The sequence below is a fragment of the Pituophis catenifer genome, unplaced genomic scaffold (assembly GCF_029215685.1).
Source record: "Pituophis catenifer annectens isolate HBS135680 unplaced genomic scaffold, rPitCat1.0.hap2 SCAF_7, whole genome shotgun sequence".
In the NCBI taxonomy this organism is placed as follows: Eukaryota; Metazoa; Chordata; class Lepidosauria; order Squamata; family Colubridae; genus Pituophis; species Pituophis catenifer.
The window spans coordinates 78025864-78047082 of NW_027256887.1; the positions used below are offsets into that span (position 1 = coordinate 78025864).

Here is a 21219-nt window from a genome sequence, read left to right on the forward strand (position 1 = left end):
AGGAATAAGTCTTTACTTATTTGCTGTTGGCCAGGAAGAGCAAAATGTGGAAGGAGAAGGATAATAGGGAGAATAGAAATTTATTTATTTATCGGATTTATATGCCGCCTTTCTCCACAAGGACTAAAGGCGGCTCACAGCAATAAGCAACAACAAGTCCAAATTAAAATTCAAACAATAAAAGAATCTAAAATTCCCATTAAAACCCCTTCAGTCCAGGCCAGCCTGGCGAAACAACCATGTTTTAAGGTCACGGCGGAAAGAACAAAGGTCGGGGGCCACCCAGAGCTCCAAGGGGAGCTGATTCCAGAGGGTAGGTGCGCCTACAGAGAAGGTTTGCTCTCTAGGGGCCGTCAGCCGACATTGCTTGGCCGACGGAACCCCAAGTAGGCCCTCTCTGTGTGAGAGCACCAGGCAATGGGGAGCTGTTGCTGGCTGCAGATGATCCGCCAGATACCCCGGGCCTAAGCAAATACTGGGGTATCTGGGTCATGTGGCTTTAGTATTGGCACAACACAGCAGGTGACACAACCTTCTCCAGGGTTACAATCAAGCAAGGTGTGGGGACAGGACATAGGATGGTGGGTAGCAGCAGGGATGTCAATCAAGGATCTCTTGGGCAGTGGTGGGAAAGGTGGCAACAGCCTATATGGCTAAAGCTGGGCCGAAGAAACAATAGGAACACAGACTTCAGATCCAACAGATTTGTCTCCTCTTTCTAGAAGCAGTTTAAGTGAAAAATTAGCCCACCGCAGCCAAAATCCATTACATCAAAGTCTGTTGAACCAAGGTTTTACTATATAATGCATGGTTTAATTCCAACAGAAAGTTGCAATCGCTGAATCTGTTGAACAGAGAGCCTTTGGAGCCAAGGTTTAGTAGGCCCTTGGCTGTGTGGTGTTCAAGCAACAGGGGTTTTTATACACCTCACAACTATCTTTCGTGCAACTCAATACCATCCTATGTCTCTAATAAATCTATGCCAGTGATTACCTCTTTATAAAGCCATGGCAGAAATACAAATACAGCTCTTGAATTTGCAGGGCTAATACGTACAATACTTGTATGTAATTAATTCTTCTGCCAAGAATCTTCTTCCACATTCAAGCTGTGGAGAACGTGTAAGTTTATTGCCGAGCACATCACTGATTATGACCTCTTTAACACAAGTATGAACTCTATTTTGTTCCAAATTTAGGTCTTGAAAAGAAATGTCTCCGTTATGTAAGACGAACATTACTGACCTAACTTTCTGAACTCTTCAGGGAAAGATTTCTTAAGAATATGTGTTAATGTTTTGCAATTCCTCACGGGAGGGTAAAAATAGGTTAAGAAATTAAGGAAACCACATAGCAAGACAACGGCGGATTTTCAGGTTTAAGGCCAACACAACTAACGAACAAAGACTGAATATCGAATATTCTCCATTTTATTGTAGAAGTTGGAAATTGGAAAATAGTTCTAACCAAAGATTCAACATTCATCCTAAGAATTGTGATGGCTGGTACTTAACCTTAAACCTATGTCAGATTTTTGTTGGTTTTGCTAAATTAGGCAATGATTCAGAAGCCTTAACATGTCCAGGACTTGTCAATAAATAATGATTTCAGACAGTAGTTAACTGGAGCCTATTACCTAAGACATAATTGGTAGATCTGCATATATTAAATAAATCCTGGGCCTCTTCAACAATAATTCTGCAAGCACCACTCGCTACAACTGTGGATGATTTTTCACTTTTCACTGTTCCTTCAAACATAACATTGTGAAGCCACAAGTTTCCCCAGGAGACAAATATGATTCTTAGCATAAAGATAGTAGTGTAATACATGGGGACGGCTCAAAGTTTTCAGCTGGGATTTGCTAATCTGCCTTCCTATCACACAGTAACTTTGGCTGAAGGAAAAGAGGGAGCGAAAGCAGAATTAATCTAAGAGAACCAAGGGCAGGAAATGAAGAGGATTTAAAAAATAAATGGGAGGAAAAAATGAGTTCAAAACTTAGATTAATCAAGGGGAAAGTGTAGGTAGAAAAAGGAGAGGAAAGGATTTTTTTTCTGGCAATATGGATATCTGTTTTCCCTCAACTTTCACCGCCCTTTTTTAGACTTTTATTTTCCACCTCATCAAAACATGTACTCCAACCAGTTTGAATCTGCTAGATGTTTGTGTATAAAATTCACTTTTAAAGAATTTTTTTAATAGGCTTCCAAAACTGTTGAATAGCTAGCAGTTTTGGGAACTGTTAATTCAAGGTGCTGGTTATCACCTATAAAGCCCTACATGGCCTAGGCCCGGGGTACCTGACGGACCATCTGCGGCCAGCGACAGCTCCCCATCGCCCCGTGCGTTCCCACAGGGAGGGCCTCCTTGGAGTGCCATCGGCCAGGCAGTGTCGTCTGGCGACTCCTAGGGAACGGGCTTTCTCTGTGGGCACACCTACCTTATGGAATCAACTCCTCCTGGAGCTCTGGGTGGCCCCTGACCTGCGTTCTTTCTGCCGTGACCTTAAGACATGGTTATTCACCAAGCCGGATTGAACTGAAGGGGTTTTTAAGGGGAGTTTTAATGGTTTTTAACACTTAATATTGATTTTATCTGTTTTTATTGCTGTGAGTCGCCTTGAGACCTTTCCGGAGAGAGGGTGGCATATAAGCTTAATTAATTAATTATTATTATTATTAATAATAATAATAATAATAATAATAATAACATCAACAAAGACTTAGTCACTAGTCATGCAGAATAATAGCTATGCTACACAAGAGGTACATCATTCTTAAATTTACAGCCGAATGCACAGAAGCTCTCGGCACATCACAAAAGTCTGCAGAGCTCAAGGGGACACAAATAGTGATACCTGTACAATGACACAAGCAGAGGAACACCACAGGGTACACAGTTGTATCAGGTATCTTAATGCAGGTACATAATTGCAGCATTTGCACAATCAAATCAACACCAATGTGTTGTCATTTGGTGTTGCTGAAGTTTGCAGTGAACGCAGTAGTTCAAATATTATTTATAAATTAATACCTAACATTAATAAGGATAGAATTTCCATGATTCTAAGAAACTAGACCAAGACAATTTAATGTAGTGAATATGCATGGTTACATACAATTACATATTTATTCATATATTTACCTTTCAATAATTCTACACTTAGATTTCTCAACAGAAAGCCTAAAATCTTCTCTCAAAATACATAGTCTTCAACTTACATCCATTTGTTTAGTGACTGTTCAAAGTTACAATGGCACTGAAAAAGTGACTTATGACTGTTTTTCACACGTACAACTGCTGCAGCATCCCTATGGTCACGTGATCAAAATTCGAATGCTTGTCAGCTGACTCGTATTTATGATAGCTGCAGTGCCCTGGGGCCACGTGATTCCATTTTGCGACCTTCTGACAAGCAAAGCCAATGGGAAAGCCAGCTTCGCTTAACAACTATGATACTAATTTGAAAACTGCAGTGAATCACTTAACAACTGTGGCAATAAAAGTTGTAAAATGGGACAAAGCTCACTTCACAACTGTCTCGCTTAGCAACCAACATTTTGGGCTGACTTGTGGTCGTAATCGAGGGCTACCTGTAAGCACTGTTAAAACTGCTTGAAACTCGCCATAATGAACTTTTCACGTTGGTTTTAAAGAGCTTTAAGAATATCAAGGGAGGGAAGCCTGCCTTTTTCTCAGCATAAAAGTGAGTTTAGCCTACTCTGTTTCCAATGTTCTTGAGATAAATTTGGAACAACAAGCAGAAGCATAAACACTAATAACCCTGCAGGTATGGCACAGAGATACTATTTCTCCTATAATCTATTAATATCAACCTCCCAAGCTTTCAGCTGTTGTTTTACAAAGAGTAGCATTTGACAAGGTAAAGCTGACTCTTACCTCCAGCTTTCAGCAGACAATAAAACTCCTTCTGGATTTACAGCAAAGTAAGGTTTGGATAATGAATCATCCTTGTATTTGGAAAAGTAGCTTGGCAGGGAAAAAGCACACACACATGCACGCACACACACACACACACACCCCTCTCTGGTACATTACAAAACCATTCCCAGATATAGAATGGTACTGACCTCCAATCGGACTAGAGAGACAGGTCTAGGAGATCAACTCTATGATCAAAAAGCCTAACGGCTGAAATGGAAATCTTGGGTCCATTATTCTTCTCGTCTGCAAAACTGAATGCCAGCGGAGACATCAACTACTAGATTTTAAGAGTCTTACAAGGCTGCTGGAAGAAGAGAAAGATGCCTTATTTTTTTTTTAATTTGATTTATATGCCGCCCTTCTCCGGAGACTCAGGGCAGCTTACAATGCGTTAAGCAATAGCCTTCATACTTTTGTATATTTATACAAAGTCAGCTTATTGCCCCCACAAACTGGGTCCTCAATTTACCTACCTTAGAAAGGATGGAAGGCTGAGTCAACCTTGAGCCTGGTGAGATTTGAACTTACAGTAATTCCAGACAGCTGGTGATAATCACAATGCTATCAGTCTGCTGAGCCACCAGGCCCTTATGTGCATTGAATCAAGGATGGCATGCAAAAGTAATTTAACAAATAAACCTCATTTCCCATTATTTCCTCCTATAGCTATAGCTTACTTCTATAGAGTGTAGTTTGCCTTCCTCCAATTCAGAGAGCAAAAAAATATCTCCAGTAAAGCAGAGATAAGAATATATAGGGTCTGCATTATTACTCCCCCCCAAAAAAAATTATGTACGACAGAGACCATGCACATGTAAGCTTTCAGTGAGCACACCATCATATTCAAGCCCTTACTACATACACTGGTGCTGACTGATATATTAAAGTTGACAAGCCAGCAGTAAATAAGCCAGAGAAATGCACCAGCAACACACGAGTGTTATATAATAATAAGGGAGAGGGCCATAAAATACTAAGTAGTGTAATGAAATAGAACTGCTTGAATGGTTGCACATTCAAATTGAAGCATATCAAATTCAAAACGTTTTACCAATCCCAGTTATGTACCGTATGTATGAGTCAAAATATGAAAAATGCATTGAATTACAAACATCTTGCCCTGAGGGCACATCCATAGTTCTCCCACCATTCGCTGTATCCCTGCAATGACCCTGGAAGGTAACTTCTACTGGAAATAATGATTGCATATGGTGTGCGGTTTCAGAGCCTGACATCTGAACCACAGTCTAAGTCTGTTCAAAAATATTTCTCCTCTCCCTGAGGTAACACTTTTGCAAAACGAGATTTAAAATGAGGTGGAGACCAAAGCACCATTCTACTCAACAGGAGCATCAGGATTTGGAGGAGATCTCTGAAAGAAAGGCAAAATCCCTTCAAATTGAGTGTGCTTTGTTAGTCGTGAAGTCGTGTCCGACCCATCGTCACCCCATGGACAACGTCCCTCCAGGCCTTCCTGTCCTATACCATCCCCCAGAGTGCATTTAAGCTCACGCTGACTGCTTCAGTGATTCCATCCAGCCACCACGTTCCCTGCCGTCCCCTTCTTCTTTTGCCCTCAATCGTTCCCAGCATTAGGTTCTTCTCCAGTGAGTCCTTCCTTCTCATTAGGTGGCCAAAGTATTTTGAGTTTCTGCTTAGCAACCATAATTGGCACAAGATGGCCACAACTCTCTCGCTAAGCTCTGTGGCCAGTAAGTGAAAAATCATGCATCTGCAATAGGCTTACAATGTCTCTTGGTTGGTAAGTGAAACATCGGGTGAATGCCCCTTGCAATTTTACTACTAGGTCTCCATTGGCTCTCCTTGTTGTCAAGTACAAGAATGGCAATCACATGACTGTGGGAATGCGGCGGGGGTCATAAATGCACACTGGTTGCAAAGTGTTTGAATGGCAGTCACATGACTAGAGCATGTTGTGATGGTTGTAAAGGTTAGAATGCAGTAACTCTGCCCACTGCTGGGAGTTTGGTCCTGACCGACTCAAGGTTGACTCAGCCTTCCATCCTTCCGAGGTCGGTAAAACAAGGACCCAGATTTGGGGGGCAATATGCTGATAGTTGTAAACCACTCAGAGTGCTGTAAAGCACTATGAAGCAGTATATAAGTCTAAGTGCTATTGCTACTGCTACAAGGATTACTTGCAAAGTTTATTTTACCTCAAACAGTCATGAAACAAAGCAGTCAGTAAGCAAGGACTTCCTGTACAACTCTGCAGACAAGCTCGGTCAGGAGGAGACTATATGTACCAGGAAAATGGATGACGGCCTTTTCTCCAGTCTAGCATCCATTACCCGTTCTCCTAAGAAATATGTTTATTGAACTGAAGTATATTTACTTAATCAATTGGGCATTGATACATCTAATGAAAATCAGGTCCAACAATCAACACACATACCATTTGCCTTAAATCCTAGCTGAAAAATTTAGATATGTACTACTGAAAAATATTTCCCTCCCATTCTGGACGTTACTCAAAAATTCCTCACTATATATCACCAGTTCTGAACATGATGATACTTGAAAATCCAACAGGCATTTTAGAGACTGACATCAGCACTGGGCATCATTCTTCTGAATGACTCAAGGTAGTTTCCTGCTGAAGAAAAATGGCAGTGACTGAACCCCTCCTTCCCTTCACAGTTAATGGACAACCAACACTTGACTCAATGAAACGGCGATGAGGAAGGACATCTCCTCCAGGCATGCTAAAGTAATACACACGGATAGCAAAAACCAGCTTTATTTCCAAGTCGATGAGAATGGAAAGATTTACACTTCTCCTGGGAAAAGATGTTTCAGGCATCATCTAAGGAGTGCCTGGAGTAAACAGTGGAACGTAATACATAAAATAATCCCAAGAGGGAGGAAAAGCAATGAGTTGTGTCTAATACAAAAGACCGCTTTAGGTAAGAGAGGTGAAGCAGTTTACTGGTTCATTAATCATCTCTCATTTTATACTGAAGCTAGATAACCCCTCAATAAATCCTGCTCAAACAACTGCATTGGAAATCATTTAAGAAAAGGTTGCTGAGCTTTCTAGAGCAATTCCAAAATCCATTTAAGTTCTAAACTTGACTGCTCCTGGAAATCCACTCAACAACTAAAACTGTACTATCTTCCACCACCGCTAAAAATGTAGGCTGTTTTCCGTTTGTTTCTTTTGGCTTTCCTTTAGCCACACACGGGATTTAGCATGCTCACAAATCCAGCCTAAGCTCAACTTGGAAGATAATTGCTCTGCCTTATAGCCCTTTGGTACCAGATCATGCTTTCAGCCCAGCAAAATGGGCTGCAACGGCATATGGTGAGCAACGGGACACAGAAGGTGGATCTGGATTTACTGTTCGATGCCTGCTATTCGGCAAGACTGTCACAGGTTTTTGGCAGCTCCAAGCAACAACCCATATGTGTGCAAGGACTGTGAACAACGTCTAACCGAAACAACTATTTGGGTTCTTCGCATGCATGCATTTTGCAATCGGATATTACGGTTGGGCTGGGAATCCTAGAGGAAAGGATACCGAATTTGCAAAACTTGGAACTCCATCCACTCTTATCCTAAGGGGCTAATATATCCCCCCAAACCAGGAATGATACTGGATTGCAAAACAAATCTCTTTTTTTTTTTCCACCCAGACAAGAGTTCAGTGTTTTTGAGACAGAATGACCCTGTTGCTTCCCAAATCACCACTTATCTCCGTGAATTACACATTAAGGACAAAATTGCTTTCTCTGGCCAGCCTACATACACACTGGATGGATTTAAGACAGTCAGATCAAAAAAACATTAACTCCCAGGCCAGCTTAAGCTTCTGCACCATAGAAAGTCAATACCGCCCGTTGCATCTTCTCAAGGCTCTTCTTTCGCCAGCGTGAACACAGCCAAGAACAGGCAAAAGGGGCAACGGAGGAGGGGCACGGGGGGGGGAGGGGACTGACTTCAAAACAATCGGTCGAGGGCTAACAGCTTTCTTCGCCCTCCTTGGCACCAAATAAAAGCACAAGATTTCAATTCGTCCTGTCTCCACCAGCAGCCTACCTGTATATCATCGTAATTGGGATCTAAACCAGGGGTCTCCAACCCTGGAAACTTTAAGCCTGGCGGACTTCAACTCCCAGAATTCCCCAGCCATCTTTGCTGTCTCCACCAGCAGCCTACCTATATATCATCGTAATTGGGATCTAAACCAGGGGTCTCTAACCTTGGCAACTTTAAGCCTGGAGGACTTCAATTCCCAGAATTCCCCAGCCAGCTTTGCCAGAGTTGAAGTCCTCCAAGCTTAAAGTTGCCAAGGTTGGAGACCCCTGAACTAAACCCATTTAGAATTCTATTGCTAATTCGGAAACCTGGACTAACCCAGATCGGAATAATCCAAAAAAGAAAAAAGAAAAAGGGCAACACCGTATGGATGAATTAATACCCACTAATGCAAATCCCCGCACCCTTCCTTAAGGATCGTGAATAAAACAGGTGCTGCTGCAGCCTTCTTTCTTTCTTTCTTTCTTTCTTTCTTTCTTTCTTTCTTTCTTTCTTTCTTTCTTTCTTTCTTTCCTTCCTTCCTTCCTTCCTTCTTTCCCTCCCTCCCTCCCTCCCTCCCTCTTTCCTTCCTTCCTTCCTTCCCTCCCCCTTTCTTTCTTTCTTTCTTTCTTTCTTTCTTTCTTTCTTTCTTTCTGGCAGCCATCCCCCCCCCCCACCTCCAGGTCCGAAGGGAAAAGGCTTGGGCTTCAGGGAGCACCGAGGGAGGGCGCTGCTCTCCCGTTTAAGGAAGAGACGAGGGGGAGCCAGGAGGGCTTCCCGTGCCCAGAAGGACGACAAATAATTATCTATCTATCTATCTATCTATCTATCTATCTATCTATCTATCTATCTATCTATCTATCTATCTCAACCTCTCCATAATCCCCATTTACTCGCTTGCAAGGCAACCACCCAGCCAACGGCGTCGAAACTGCCCTGCGGAGGGCAGCCTTCCTCCGCCCGATCACCTTCTTCTTCTTCTTCTTTTTTTTTTTCCCTTTCTTTCTTCCTTTCTTTTTCCCACGCAATTTGCAAGGGGAGGCCAGCTTCCACCAAGAGGTAACGGCGGAACGGCCGATGCCAGCTCACCCGCCCGCCAAAGCTGCCTTCTTAATCGCCGGGGCTTGGAAACCAGCCAGCGGGGCCACACAATCCCGCCTCTCCTTCCCTGCCTCCCTCCCTCCGGCCGGTAAGACTGCAGCCTCCCGTACTTGCCCTCCGCTCATGACCGGTGCTTGCAAAGTTGAATCCCGGGCAAAGTCCGCTTTGCAAGGACGGGCGAGATCGCTCCGGCAGGCTGGTTTTTTTTTTTTTTTTTTTCCCCCACCGCAGAGCGCGCGGCGGGAGCCCCCGGGGATTTTTCGGCGCTGGCTCGCCCCGCTTTGGCGTTCCAAGGAGCGCTCCGGGGCTGTCCTCTCGGCCGCGCGGGAGATGGAAGGGAGAGGGCGGTGCAATCTCCCAAAGCAGCCGCCAGGCGATCTTCGCACACACCTTTGGCCGCGGTTAGCCTCCTCCGCTGGACACGCGGGGAGGGGAGAAGCCTCCTCTTCGCCTCCTTTCCTTAAAGGGCCAGGCGGTGCTGGTCTCCAGGGCTTCGAGCCAAAAGCGCAGGGAGAGAAGCGTCCGCTCATTGGTCGCTCCCGCCGGCGCCCCTCTCTCGGCGGCCCCCGTTGGTACGCTCCGAATTTTGATACAAGCGCAAAGGCAGCGGTTGGCTGAGGCTCGATTAGGGGTGGAGGGATGCGAAGGGGAGCGGCCAATGGGGGCGCGCGAAGCGTGGCTCAAAGGACTGCAGCAGGGCCAAGGCGCTAGATCCTTAAAGGAGCCGCGACGGAGCGGCTCAGGTGTCTGGAAACGTCCCAACGTGAACCGGGGAAGAAAAGGACCGCGCGCGCGGAGACACGGAAGAAAGCAACCTACCTACACACGCCCTGCTGGGCCACGTCACAGGCGACGTGAGGAGAGACCCAGCGGTGACCTCCCTTGTTTGCATCCCGAAAAGAAACTTTTATTTATTTATTTAAAAAAGGGACATTCCAAGAGGCGCTTTAGTCGAGAAAAATCATTCTGGCAACGACTTTTGCTCAGGAAAAGCCGTTGGGGGTTTGGCGCTGTATTTTTCCGCCAGCTCGATTTATACGCAGGATTTCCTAATACTGTACAGCTTAAGGGGTCCAACCTTGGCTACTTTTAAGTCTTGCGGACTTCAACTCCCAGAATTCCCTGGGAGAATGGGGGAGGGGGAGAAAGGGAATTCTGGGAGTTGAAGTCCGCAAGACTTAAAAGTAGCCAAGGTTGGACCCCTTAAGGCAGTGTTTCTCAACCTTTGTAGCTTGAAAATAGGTGGACTTCAACTCCCAGAATTCCCTCCCCCCATTCTCCCAGGGAATTCTGGGAGTTGAAGTCCGCAAGACTTAAAAGTAGCCAAGGTTGGACCCCTTAAGGCAGTGTTTCTCAACCTTTGTAGCTTGAAAATAGGTGGACTTCAACTCCCAGAATTCCCTCCCCCCCCCCCTTCTCCCAGGGAATTCTGGGAGTTGAAGTCCACAAGACTTAAAAATAGCCAAGGTTGGACCCCTTAAGGCAGTGTTTCTCAACCTTGGAAGCTTGAAGATGGGTGGACTTCAACTCCCAGAATCCCCTAGCCAGTAGGAACAGCGCATTAGAAATCCTGCGCTTCGTGGGCAAAGTTTAGCAACGGGGGGAGGGTATGTCAAAAAAAAAAAAAAACCTCCCGAATATTTGCATTCCAAAATATAAATATAAAAATGTATAAATATAATAAATAAATAAATAATATAAATATAAAAATATAAACCACTAAGATTCTCGTGGTGGCGCCTTCAAATGCACGCTGCGATCCTATGCCTTTTAAATCCAGGGGGGGTGGGAGAAAAAAGACTTTCTTAGGATCAAGGTATATAAAGCTGTAGGTTTGCAGCCTCGTTCCAGCGCAAACTTCCGAGAATTGCCCTCCTTAAAAAAACGCCTGACGCACAATCGCTTAACAAGATTGTACATTTTGGAATTGTGATCGTTTAGGATTCCGCAACAGAGTGGCTTGAGCTGCGACAAAAGTAACCCGAAGCTTAAAGAGACACAGCCAGTTTAATAGATCAACTTTTGTCACTGCCGTCTCCATGCACACACGGGGGAAAGGGGGAAAAAAAAAAAAAAGTAACGGAGGTAACTCTCAAAGGAACCGCAGGACATACCAGTTAATGCCTGCAAAAAAAAAAAAAAAAAAGCCGTTTCTATGGAAGCCTTAACTGCCGGAACAAACAAAACGGGAGACCGTTGGTTCTCGAAAGAAACCTGGGATTTGTAGTTTTGCGTTGTTAAGCAACCCAGGCGAGGTGTCTATATTCAAATACACGTTAAGTACTGTGCATTTTTGCAGTGATGCCTAGACAGATAATCCCGTAAACATCCGTCAAAAAATAATAAAAAACAACCACAAACTTTGCTCATTTTCCAAGATCACAACTAACGTTATATTTTACATTTGATCCACGAAGTCTGAGGAAAATGAAGTCATAAAAATACTTTTTGCAAGGATAGCGGCTGGTATCCTTAAGATTTATATTGACTGTTTCTCTATGACTATCATTAAGTGTCGTACCTTATGATTCTTGATTAATGTATTTTTATGTACATTGAGAGCTTATGCACCGAAGATAAATGCCTTGTGTGTCCATCACACTTGGCCAATAAAGAATTCTGTCCTGTCCTGTCCTGTCCTGTCCTATTCTATTCTATTCTATTCTATTCTATTCTATTCTATTCTATTCTATTCTATTCCAATTCCAATTCCAATTCTATTCTATTCTAGTATCTTTTAGCCTGGCAACAGACCAGAAAAACAGAAAAATTTAAACTGCCAATATACTGCTTTGAATAGAGTTATGGAATTAGCGTTCCCAAGTGGGTGGCCAAATGGTATTAAAAAGCCATTGGACTAAGAGCTGAGAATCTCCCTCAAATGATTGGAATATAACACTAATTTATGAAGATAATGCTGTCTAGTTATGGTCAGCTAGAAGAGAAATAACTTAGAATCAGAAAGGAAGTTTTCTTGAATAAAATTTTATGCCCTTGGAACCTCGTGTACAATACTTCACCTGTTTGTTTGCTTCTACCATGCTTCTATTTTTGTAAATAAAATAAGGTAAAGGTAAAAGTTCTCCTCACACATATGTGCTAGTCATTCCCGATTCTAAGGGGTGGTGCTCATCTCTGTTTCAAAGCCAAAGAGCCAGCTGTCAGAAGACGTCTCCATGGTCATGTGGCCAGCATGACTAAATGCCAAATGCGCACGGAACACTGTTACCTTCCCACCAAAGGTGGTTCCTATTTTTCTACTTGCATTTTTTACGTGCTTTCTAACTGCTAGGTTGGCAGAAGCTGAGACAAGTAACGGGAGCTCACCCCGTTACGCGGCACTAGGGATTCGAACCACTGATCTGCCAAACTTTCGATCAACAAGCTCAGCGTCTTAGCTACTGAGCCACTGTGTCCCATCTGTAAATAAAATATGAGCACGTAATTCTCCATTGCTCTTTTATTCAAAGAAAATTAAACACTGGATTTTCTCGCTGGTTTGGAAACACATAAGAGAGCAATAGCACTTAGACTTATATACCGCTTCATAGTGCTTTACATCCCTCTCTAAGTGGTTTACAGAGTCAGCATATTGCCCCCAACTATCTGGGTCCTCATTTTACTGGCCTCGGAAGGATGGAAGGCTGAGTCAACCTTGAGCCAGTGAGACTCGAACTGCCAACTAGCAGAATTAGCCTGCAATATTGCACTCTAGCCACTGTGCCACCATGGATAGATACATGTTCCAAGCCAATGGACTATTCCTACAGTAGAATTCTGCCATAGTGCTTGCAACTAATTTTTCAAATACTTTTAAGTAAACTGACATAATGTCAAAGGTTTTATCAAAGTACTGAAACAGGGATTAGATATAAAAAGTATAGAAAGAATAAAAAGGGCACACATTGAGAGAGAGAGGGAGAGAGAGAGAGAGAGACTGACTTTAGAAGCTAGAGTGGGAGATCTAATGTGAAGTCCTTTCCGAATAAAACTTTTGTACTGTGTTCAAGCTGCCTTCATTTTGCTGTCCAGAGCAGATTGATGAGCAACGTTTGGGAACATATCAGTTAGGATGTGTGATTTATTCTCAGCTGCTAGGTATTCTAATTTTTGTATTATTTTAATTGTTTTTAAATAATTATGGGTCTAAGAAATGGAAACTAGGAAATGGGTCCTAGTTCTCATTTTTGCAGTAGGCGTTCCCAATGCAGTAATTAAGTAGTCAGTAAATGTACATTCCTGGTCATAATCTGTTTCAACTCCCCTCCCGCCCGCCCTGGGACACTACTTCAGGACATTGCATGCCAAAACAACTAGACACAGATAGTTTTTTTTTTCCTCGTGCCATTACTCTGGTGAACACCTAATCCCACAGATCTGTCCTATGTCTAAGTATATTGTGTTTCCCCAAAAATAAGACCCTGTCTTATATTTTTTTGAACCCCTAAATAAGCGCTTAGCCTTATTTTTGGGGAGGTCTTATTATTTTGGGGCGTGTGGAAGAAACCAGAGGAAATGGCAGGGCCGGCTGTGCATATGTTTAAATATTTTCGAGGAGCGCTTACTTTCGGGGGGGTGGCTTATTTCAGTGCATGTGCACAAAAGCCCGATTGGGCTTATTATCAGGGGAGGTCTTATTTTCGGGGAAACAGGGTATTTACCCATTGGTATCAGTGGTGGGTTTCTAGTGGTTCTCCCTGGTTCGGGTGAACCGGTAGTGGTGGCGACAGGAGACTCCGCCCACCCGCCCGGACATCACCATGGATGCTCTGCGCATGCACAGACGCGCCCCGTGCGTGCAAAGTGAGCGCACACTCACAGTTCCAAACCGGTAGCGAAGGAAAGTGGAACCCACTACTGATTGGTATGGCTATATTACTTATATCCTTCTCATCTGTTCCACTACCTTCTCTTATTGGTATCTTTTATTATTACTTTGTTATTATGATTATTATTACTTTGTTATTTATGCATCAGAGACAAATTCCTTGCGCTAATCACACTTGGCCAATAAAGCAGGGGTGAAAAGCTACCTGTTCAGCTGAACCGGTAGCAATGGTGGTGGGTGGTTTGCAGAACCGGTAGCGACGATAGCGTGAGGCTCCGCCCACCTGCCCAGTTGTTGTTACTTCCTGGTTTTAACCAGGAAGTAACCTGTTTTTTACCCTCTGCGCATGCGCAGAAGGGTTTGCGCAGGCGCAGAGGGTCTGCGCCATGGTGGGTTGCCCCCGGTTCAGACCGGTTCGCAAGAACTGGTAGTAAAACTGGCGGGAGGCCCCACCCACTATCCCGGATGTCATCCTCGGCATGCGCATGTGCAGATCGCCGATGACGACATTCGGGGCGGTGCGAGCAAAGCGAGGGCGCATGCGTGATCCCGTTGCAAACTGGTAGTAAAGATAAATAGAACCCACCCCTGGTCTGCGCGTGCACGTGACATGCGTGCACAGTGCGTGCACTTCCGAACCGGTAGAGAAGGTAAGTAGATTTCACCCCTGCAATAAAGGATTCTATTCTCATTTTCTTCTATTCTCTTCTTATTCTATTTCTATTCTATTCCTATTCTATTCTATTCCACTCCATTCCATTCTGTTCTGTTCTAGCATCTGGAAAAAGAAAGGTTAAAAAGAATATGTGCACACAAACACACACACATGTACACTTTGGAATGAAACATTAGTGTCCTTTTTTTCTCATCATCTTTTATAGCTAGTCTCTCCAATTGCAGCATCAAAGCCAGTGGGAAAATATATCATATTACTTACAATATGGCTTGTAGAGTAGCTTAATATGTGAATTACACTGATTACGAAAGAGTTCCCACAGCATTAACAGATGTTGCAGTTGGCTGAAGTAATACACATATTCTCCATAAAATTACAGCATGCTATTCTATATATACTGGCCATTACAAGGAGGAGGAGATTCCAACGGGTTGCATTTAATCACAGTTGCGATACCTAGATCAATTCTGCAATACAATCATGGTTGTAAATTTCTTTAATTCCCATTGCTCCATTCAGAAAGATTTGTGACTAGAATGCTGCATAATTGTGTAATTAATGCCAGGATTTTGGGCGTCAACACCCACATTCTTGACCACTTGCTGTGAAATGTCAGATTTACAGTAAAAGACATGCTGAAGAAAGAGATGGAAATTGTGTGTTGGAAGAGGGAGGAGAAAAAGGAGAGAAAGACCCAAGTAAATAATGTTTTCTCAGCTAGGAAAACACACATTAGCCTTACTGACTGAGGATGCAGGCTCTCTTGTACTGGTACTGTGGAATCAGGATTTCTTTGTCCTTCTCATCTATTTATCATCACCATAAAATGCTAATAAAGACAAAAGCAATTTCTCCAGAGCAGTGTTTCTTAACTTTGGCAGTTTGAGATATGTAGACTTCAACGCCAAGACTTCTTCAGCCAGCATGCAAGTTGAAATCCAAACAAATTTAGGAAGTTAAAGTCAGATCAGTCTTGCTCTTAAACTCAAATTTTGGCTTAATCCTACAAAAGGGTTATCTGCATCATTTTGCATAGCTTTCTATGAATACATTCAAACTCCACAGTAATGGAAAGTGGACACAACCATTTCTACAAGATATAGTTTTTAATCTTCTAATTTCTGTGTCTCAGAAACAAACCCACCAACTTCTATCCCAGTGTGCCAGAGAAGTTCAGACTGTTTTGTATCCATGCTAAAAATTTCCAGTGGCTCCAACTGCAAGTAAAAGCCTAAAACTAAATCACATAAAGTCATAATGTGATTTATTAAGTGTTTTTGTCTCATTGTATTCTGTGGATCCAGCCATTATGATTGTTCGAAGTTAAACGTATTAGGACTTTAGTAATGATTGGGTTCATATGACATCTGAATTTATAAATCCCAATTTTAAAAGTGCATACTTGTCTGTGTTCACACGATACCCTTCCTCAAATAACTACATGATGATTTAACGGGGTGGCCTGATTCATCCAGTATGCTAAATTATAAATTATCCAAATGCATGGTACTCTGATCCTGAATGTGTGGTGAGCCTAGAGAAGATTACAGAATAAGAACAGGACTGAAAAATAACTTCATTTATTTACTTTAAACCATCACTAAATTTCAGGATGACCTATTTCTTGGGATTACGTGAGTCTATGCAATAGGGCAGTGATGGCTAACCTTTTTGCTGTCGCGTGCCAAAAGAGGGGCGTGTAAGGGGGGGGTGGCGGGCACATGCCCACACCTGTAATTTAATGTGGCCCATCCCCCACGCATGTGCACGCGACTCCCCCACGCATGCACGCATGACCCTCCCAAGCTCCCCCTGCTTTTGGCACGTGATGCATGGTGGGCCCAGTAGGCTCGATTTTTGCCCTTCCCAGGCTCCAGAGGCTTTCTTGGAGCATGGGAAGGGTGAAATTGGCCTTTCCCATTCCCCTGGAGGCCCTCCGGAGGCCACAAACGGCCCATTTTCCGACTTCCGGTGGGCCCAGAAGGCCCAAAAAATCAGCTGGTTGGTGCATACATGCACGCTGGAGCTGAGCTAGGGCAACGCTCGCGTGCCCACAGATATGCCTCCACGTGCCACCTGTGGCACGCGTGCCATAGGTTCACCATCACGGCAATAGGGGAATATCACACATGGCCCCTTATTTTTCTTGGAAGACAAAGTAGAACAAATATATACAGTTAAATAAAGCCAAATTAAAAAATATGATTGAGAAGTAGATCTTTTCCCATCAGGGATTTAGACCCACCCATGTTCCACTGTGATGAGCATTATGGTCTTCTAAACTGACATCGAGAAATGCATTCACCTTCCAGAAAAGACCAGAATAATCTCTACACGGTTTACATTGTGATATAAACTGCTGCAATTTACCCTTAGTTTTTTATTTCTTTTTACCATTACACACTCAGTTTCTCAAAATTAGCCGATAAATTTGCACAAATGAGCCACTTGGCACCCTTGTTCAGCTACAATCAAGCTGCCACACAATGTGCAAGATTTAGAATTCTTCAACAGACTAATATATGCATTGTCCAATCACAGAGTTTTCTTTCTCTTATGAACCAACGTAGTTGTCCTCACAGGCTCCCTGCTTTGTCCAGCCTTTTCTTGCTTATAAACACCACATTGCGCTCTCTCTTTTACATATATCTTTTCAGTGAAGGGGGAAAAAAAACAAGCAACAACGAAGGAGAAAGACAAAAACTTACTGCTGTCAAATTATAAACACCCAGCATAATGGATTATTGTGTTAAGACTAACAAGGGTCTTTTCACGGCAGATAGTAATCCTTTTATTTGTGGGAATCCCTCTATTTTCATCATCCAAGTCAGAGTTTGTTTACATCTGCCTGTCTCCTGAACTCTGATACGCCCGTTATATTAAATTTTAAGAATGAATTGGAAGAGAAACCAATTCATTTTTGAGATTCATGATTTCACTAATGCTCATTGTTCCGTAGCTATATGCTTCAGAACTAATGGGTATATTAATTCTGCAGAGTCAAAAATAATAAACCTCTCTGTGAAGCTGTGAAACATTTCTGGAGGAAAAAATAGAATGACCTTCAAAATAATAATAAGCTTCTATGACTTTCAGCTCCTATCTTCATTTTAGCATTTGTGATTATAAAGAAATAAAAGCTAAGTGCAATGCTTAACGATCTATAATCTGTAAACTCACCAAGTATTTTCAAGACATCCTCTATTTTAAGAGATCCCATCGTACTTGTAAAACATGGCATGTGTATTGAGGATTGCTAGCAATGTTTGGCATACAACAAAGAGAGATGAGTAACTTTTTGAGGGGCTAAAAGTCTATAGGTAGTCCTCGTGTTATGACCACAATTGAGCCCAAAATTTATGTTGCTAAGTGAGAAATTTGTTAAGTGAGTTTTGCCCCCTTTAAGACTTTCTTGTCACATTTGTTAAGTGAATCACGGCAGTTGTTAAATTAGGTTGTTAAATGAATCTGGCTTCCCCACTGACTTTTTTTTTTTTTTTAATTTGATTTATATGCTGCCCTTCTCCAGAGACTCAGGGCGGCTTACAATGCGTTAAGCAATAGCCTTCATTCTTTTGTATATTTATACAAAGTCAGCTTATTGCCCCCACAAACTGGGTCCTCAATTTACCTACCTTAGAAAGGATGGAAGGCTGAGTCAACCTTGAGCCTGGTGAGATTCGAACTTACAGTAATTGCAGACAGCTGGTATTAATCACAATGCTATCAGTGTGCTGAGCCACCAGACTTTGCTTCTTAGAAGGAAGCAAAAGATGATCACATGACCCCAGGACACTGCAACAGTCATAAATATGAACCAGTTGTCAAGCATTCAAATGTAAATCACATGATCATAGCAGAGGTGGGTTTCAGCAGGTCCTGACCAGTTATGGAGAACCGGTAGCGGAAATTTTAAGTAGATCGGAGATCTGGTAGTAAAAATTCTGACTGGCCCTGCCCCCATCTATTCTCTGCCACCCAAGTCCCAGCTGATTGGGAGGAAATGGGGATTTTGCAGTAACCTTCCCCTAGAGTGGGGAGGGAATGGAGATTTTACAGTATCCTTCCCCTGCCATGCCCACCAAGCCACACCCACCAAGCCATGCCACGCCTACCAAGCCACACCCACCAAACCGGTAGTAAAAAAATTTGAGTCCCACCACTGGATCTCAGGGATGCTGCAGTGCTCACAAGTGTGAAAAATGATCATAAGTCACTTTTTTCAGTGCCGTTGTCGAGGACTACGTGTACTTGACATTAAAGTGTCTGGCTGTGGTTCCTAAAATCAGCAGGGCTAGAACAGAAAATTCATTTTTAAGTTCCTGTTATATTTAACATCAGATTAAAATGAATTGCAGTTAGCATTGTATTCTCAGCTTTGGCTTTTTCTGGGCCTGGAAGCTAAGCGAGGGGAAGCCAGCCTGGTGAGGGCACTTCCAAGCAGAAAGTTGGAAACATGATCCCAGCAGAAAGCAAGACACTTCCAGACTGCCTACAGGTAGTCCTCAACTTACAACAGTTCATTTAGTGACCATTCAAAGTTACGACAGCACTGAAAAAAGTTACTTGTGATCGTTTTGCACACTCACGACCGTTGCAGCATCCCCATGCTTGCATGATAAAAAATCAGACATTTGGCAACCGGTTCGTATTTATGATGGTTGCGATGTCCTTGAGTCATGTGATCCGCTTGTGACAGGCAAAGTCAATGGGAACGCCAAATTCACTTAACAACCACGTTACTAACTAAACAAATGCAATGATTCGCTTAACAACTGCGGCAAGAAAATGGGGGCAAAACTCACTTAACGAATGTCTTACTTAGCAACATAAATTTGGGGTTCAATTGTGATCGCAACTCGAGGACTACATGTATTAAACTGCATGGTCACTTCCCTGAAATCTCCAGTTTAACTCTAAGGCAGGGGTGTTAAACCCAAGGCCCGTGGGCCAGATCTGGTCTCCGGGGTACTTAGATCTGGCCCGCAGGGCTGCCTTGGAAATAGTGAAGGACCAGCCCACGGTGCCTCTGCCAGCGAAAACAGAGCTTAGGAGGCTGCGACGGCCACCTGCAACCCTCCCAAGCTCTGTTTTCATCAGCAGAGGGTTGCAGGAGGCCTTTGCAGCTTCCCGAGTTCTGTTTTCGCTGGCAGAGTGCTCGGGCCACCACAGGCCCCCCCTATGCAAGTGACATTGAGCTGGCCACGCCCATCCGGCCCCCAAAGTCAAACACAACCTAATGCGGCCCTTGATGAAATCGAATTTGACACCCCTGGAACAGGGGGTTCTACTTACCTTTACTACCGGTTCTCAGCAGGGCCACATGCTTGTGCTTGCTTCGTTCGTGTGCCTGCACGCTCTTCTGGGCATGCACAGAAGCTTCTGCACATGCACAGAAGCGTTTTGGTGACGTCGGGGTCAGTGGGCGGAGCCTCCCGCCGGTTTTACTACCGGTTCTATAGAACCGGTGCGAACCAGAGGCAACCCACCACTGCCCTGTTCTAAGGAGACATCATTTTATCATTTGGTCACCTAAAAGCAATTCAACCATTCTGTTTAGGCAGTTTACATTTGCATCCAAAGAGACCCTTGTTCCCTTGTCAACTTCTGGCCTAAGAAGGCCTCTCTCATGATCCCCTTTGTGTTTCTGATCTCAGCATGGCCAATGCCTTGCTCATGTAGCCAAAAATAAACTACCCATCCAAAACAGAGAGGTATCAACAGATCTGGAGGAGGCAGAAAATATTTTTAGAACCTCCCCACCACCACCAACAAACAAACTTGGGAGAGATTATGATCAGTGGCTATAAACTGTTGATTGACCTGTGGCAGGGAGCTAAAATGGAAAGGAACACGGTGAACAGTAAAATAACATTCCAACATTTTATTGAAAGTCACACTGATCAATTATAAATCCCATCTTTACAACCTATGCACATTCATTTTAGCCTTAATATTTCGTTTATTTTTATACTACTCCTTCTCCCGCGGGAGCCCTTCATTATTTTAATTGAGAAATATACATATCACTGCCTCTTAAGAAACAAATACTGTCTAGCTGATAAACTACAGGGATCAAAATGCTAAAATAAGATTTAATCAGATTGCAGTTCTCTATGGAGCAAGAAAAGAACACCGGAAGGGTTTTTTTTTTTTAGCTCTTTTGGTTATAACTTTGAATTCTTTTATAAGTTTGACACTATCAAGGATAAAATCTGTTCTGAATTCATGCAACATCTTAAACCAAAGATTGAGCACGTATTCGGCAGGGGTGGGTTCTACTTACCCTTACTACCAGTTCGCAATGGGGCCACGCACGTGTTCTTCGCTTGCACGCTCTTCTGCACATGCGCAGAAGCTTCTGTGCATGCGCAGAAGCGTTCTGATGACATTGGGGTCGGTGGGCGGAGCCTCCCGCCAGTTTTACTACCGGTTCAATAGAACCGTAGCGAATCAGGGGCAACCCACCGCTGGTATTCCGACAACCATTGTGTAGCAAAGTGTGTTTTACTGAATAAACCACAACAGCTTGGGTATGAATACACTAAGCCAGGGGCAGGCAATTATGGCAACTTTATGACCTGTGGACTTCAACTCCCAAAATTCCTGAGGGACCCCCGCACTAAGT

The 21219-nt window shown here is 43.4% G+C and overlaps 1 protein-coding gene across 3 annotated transcripts in view; it reads right to left on the reverse strand.

Moving 5' to 3' along the window:
• MICAL3 (microtubule associated monooxygenase, calponin and LIM domain containing 3) overlaps positions 1 to 9490 on the reverse strand; it is a 195125-nt gene extending 185635 nt beyond the window's left edge. For all 3 annotated transcript variants that reach the window (XM_070947144.1, XM_070947143.1, XM_070947142.1), the window contains exon 1: positions 9198 to 9490. The gene's annotated coding sequence lies outside the window, so the exon portion shown is untranslated. The remainder of the gene's footprint in view (positions 1 to 9197) is intronic.
• Positions 9491 to 21219: the final 11729 nt, after the last annotated feature.